The 4052-nt window shown below is 48.6% G+C and overlaps 1 long non-coding RNA gene across 2 annotated transcripts; it reads left to right on the top strand.

Moving 5' to 3' along the window:
- The first annotated feature begins 250 nt into the window (after nt 1-250).
- On the top strand, nt 251-3731 carry LOC108448916. 2 transcript variants are annotated; one of them, XR_001864998.1, is made up of 3 exons: nt 251-721; nt 828-983; nt 1755-3731. It is a non-coding gene; the product is annotated as an uncharacterized LOC108448916 (long non-coding RNA). The 2 variants fall into 2 exon arrangements; XR_001864997.1 differs by having other exon boundaries at nt 1684-3731.
- Nucleotides 3732-4052: the final 321 nt, after the last annotated feature.

The following is a 4052-nucleotide window of genomic DNA, read 5'->3' as shown; positions in this document are numbered from 1 at the left end:
TGGGGGCGGGGAGCAGCCTGGCAGAGTGGGAGGTGTCCCTGCCATGGCAGGGGTGGGAACAGGATGGGCTTTAAGGTCCTTTCCCAAACTCAAACCATTCCATGGATCTGGGATCTTTCTTGTCGGCTCCCTTCAGGCACTTCCTTTAGGTCACCCCAAAGCTTCTCCTCTCCAGGCTGAACAATCCCAGCTCTCGCAGCCTTTCCTCCCAGCAGAGCTGCTCCATCCCTCTGCTCATCCTGGTGCCTCCTCTGGCCTCTCTCCAGCAGCTCCAGGTCCATCTGCCACAATGGGATGCTGGACACGATGGAAGGAGTTTGGATTCTTTTCGCTGTTTACTTGTTAAAAAGCTGCATAATTGCACACATCCAATCTGCGTTAAATGAGGACTAGGTTGCAAAATCAATACCACATAATGAGGAGCGTTATTTCTCCTTCCTCTCCTTCTCATCTGCATATGCAAAGTAGATAATTGCCTACTTTTCTTTTCCATGGGCTCTGTGCCACATTTATTTTTCAGGGTGGAGCCACTCTGGAGCTGTGTCAGGATGACACAGTGGAGGAGGCTGCTGTCTCCAGAAGTTTTTCCACATTTGTTTCAGCAGACAGAAGATGAGCAGGAAATTTGCACGGGATCTCATGAGGAAAAGGATGAGCTTTTGGGTTTAAACCAGCTGGGATGTGCCTTAGGAAGGGATTGAATCCCTCCTTCCCTACATGGGTGAGGCTGCACAAGTCAGTTAAACCACACTTCTTGCAGGTGGCCGTGAATTTCACCCTCCCCGTTTCTGAGTGCCTGAATTGACATTTTGTGGTCTCATTTGCAGAAGTGCTGAATGATCCCAGATGGAATGAATTCAATTGGTGCTACACATGTGAAGTGCTCTGAACGAGGAAAGCAGCAACTTCTTGAAATGTTCACTTGAACTCTTCTTGGCTGTCTCAATCTGAGGAACCAGAATCTAAAGAACCTTCATCTGCAGGTAATTCCAGCCCAAGAGGAAACAAAACGTGTTTATGGCTGATTGTTCTTTTCTATGGAAAGGGGAGGAAGGGGCATCTTCCTGCTGTTTATCCTGATGTCCCAAAAGTGTCCTGCCCACCAAAAACCTAAACCCAGGATGGTCAGGAAAGTTGTTGTGACTCCCCTGCCCCTCTCACCCTTCTCCTGAGTGTTAATGGCTCTGCCAGGTGGGACCAGGAGTCTCCAAAATTCCTGACAGGAGGGGGCAGCGGCCCTGGCACAGGGCGCCCAGAGCAGCTGTGGCTGCCCCTGGATCCCTGGCAGTGTCCAAGGCCAAGTGGGATGTGGAACCTTGTGGAAGGTTCGCTGTCCATCGCAGGGGGTGGGGCTGAATGAGCTTTAACCCAAACCATTCCATGATTCCATGGTGAGGGAACAGCTCTAAATGCAGGAGCAGGCAAAGGGAGAAGCTGCAGAGCCACCACCTTTGGTTCCCGTGTCCCATCTTCAGGCCACAACTTGATTAAATCCCAATCAGTGGCTCATTAACCCTCCAGGGTGAGCAAACTGGGGACAGGAATAAAAGCAGAAGCCTATCAGAGTAAAAATGAATAAAATCAACATAATTAGCAATGGAAAGAGAAAGTTCCAGGAAGGTGGGGCTGTCCTTTAGGAGTTAGAGCAAGACATTGGTGGAAAACTGATCTGCTCTTCCACAGGGCTGGCAGGATGGGAAGAGGTGACACAGGGAATGCCAAAATGATTGATGGCTTTTCCCCTCACTCCTCAGCAAGGAGAATGAACAATGGTCCATTGAGTAACCACGAAGAACAGAAAGAGCAGAGCAGAGCATTTCGGTGAGTTGGGGCTTTTCCAGTCAGCCAGAGCTGGCAGAAACCAACTGAGAGGACGTGGAGGACTGGCTGAATCCTAGAGGAATCCACAAGGAATCCTTTGCCACACCTGGGGAGGGAAGAGCAGGGGAAAACAAAGCAGCTTGGGGAATAGCAGGGGAGAAAACAGCCCGGCTTGAATTCCTGGAAATTTCTGGAAACAAATAATGAAACAAAGTTTTCTTTTGTGCATGGAAAATCATGAAATGATAAGTGAAGGCCAAGAATGATTTGCCAGGAACAAATCCTGCCGAGCCAGGCTCATTTCCTCCCCTGACAAGTAGCAGCTCTTACGGACAATAGATATTGCATATCTTGACTGGAGTGAGGCTTTCAGCACAGCCTCCTGCGAGGGAACTGAAATGAAACCATTGTAGGGTGGACTCAGCTGTTTGAAACATCAAAAACCCTCCAAGAGGGTTTGATGTTGGTGTGGAAAAATGATGGAAAGCGTTTTTACCAATGGCCTGTCCGGGGTTTGTGTTTTGGAGGATGGTGGATCAAGTGGGAAAGTTCTACCAGGATTAACATCTTGATCCTTGAAGAAATAGTGTGAAAACAGCAGGATTCAGTGCAGGTGTAAACTCAGTTTTAGATAAGAATAAACCCCACAGTGGAAGGAGCCAACAAGGCAAAAATCCTGGACAAAAATCCGTGGGGATTTTGGAAGGTGCTCCCTGAGAATTAACAACAGTGTGGGAAAGCAAGGATTGTCCTGGAATGTCTAAATGGGCTGGTTGGGATGCATGGAATAATTTCTGCCCTCCCACTCAGCCCTGGGGAGGTGTGAAAGTGAAAAATGAACGATTCCCTTTGGTCCCTGAACTCGAGAAACCTCGTCATGGTCTCCAACTTCCTCATGAGGCCAATTAGAGAAAGTCCTGGGAGCACAAAAAGGTGCTAAAAGTCTTTAAAAATGCTGTCTGTGGAGGGAAATCTCAAAGAACTGGGTTTGGTTGTTTTGATCTAGAGAAAATAGGACAGAGAAGAAACATGATGAGAATCTTCAAATGTGTAACAGGTAGAAGGCAGCAGGAAACTCTCAATGCTTAGAGGGGAGCAGGCAACTTAAACAACATCCAGAATTACAAATTCTGCTGGATATGAGGAAAAACTTCCTAGTTAGGGAGTTAAGGAAGCCTTGGGATCTGTGGAGGGCTTTGAGGGGGTTACATGCAGCTGGAAACATCATCACTGATTATTGGTGTCTTGGGAAGCCCAAAGGGAAGAAATTTTGAGGCAAATGTACCTGAAAAAGTTCCATAAATGGATTTGGAAGGCTCAGGTGACATCTGGAGCTGGAGACATCGCGAGGGTGCTGTCCATGGGTGAAGCATCTCTCAGCTCCCAGGAAATTCTTTCCAGCAACCTCCAAGGAGGAAAAAACCCAAAAAATTGTCTCTGACATGCAAACACTGAAAGGTTTCTGAGCCCCAGATCATTTCTTGAGGTCCCTTTGTGCCTTCAATGATTGTAAACAGACACAGAATGGCTGAATTTCTGCTTCGGTGGCTTCCTACCACAGATGGAAAAAAGGATGTTCAGCTTCGTTGGTATCTTATGCAAAATAAATAAATAAACCAGAGAAATAAATTAATAAATCCAGGCAGGCTTCATCCTGTGCATTTCTGGCAAGAGCAGCCTGAAATCCCATCACCTGGGAGACAACCAGGGACTGGCCCCGCTGCTTTGTCAGGGGAAGGACAGGTTTTGTCAGGGGCCTGAGGGATGGGATTGCTTGGATTGCTCTGCAAACATCTGGGAGGCAACAGCCCTTGGCCTTGGCCTTGTCCCAGAGCCAAGGCAGGGAAATGAGGAGCAGCAGAGGTACAAAGAGCTGGGAAGGGACTGGAGCACCAGGAGAGGCTGAAGGAGCTGGGAAAGGGGCTCAGCCTGGAGAAAAGGAGGCTCAGGGGGGACCTTCTCAGTGACAGGGACAGGACACTCAAGAGGAAACAAAACGTGTTTATGGCTGATTGTTCTTTTCTATGGAAAAGGGAGGAAGGGGCATCTTCCTGCTGTTTATCCTGATGTCCCAAAAGTGTCCTGCCCACCAAAAACCTAAACCCAGGATGGTCAGGAAAGTTGTTGTGACTCCCCTGCCCCTCTCACCCTTCTCCTGAATGTTAATGGCTCTGCCAGGTGGGACCAGGAGTCTCCAAAATTCCTGACAGGAGGGGGCAGCGGCCCCGGCA

Source organism: Corvus brachyrhynchos, unplaced genomic scaffold, assembly GCF_000691975.1.
Source record: "Corvus brachyrhynchos isolate BGI_N302 unplaced genomic scaffold, ASM69197v1 scaffold149, whole genome shotgun sequence".
NCBI lineage: Eukaryota > Metazoa > Chordata > Aves > Passeriformes > Corvidae > Corvus > Corvus brachyrhynchos.
This window is presented reverse-complemented; position numbering and strand designations above follow the sequence as displayed.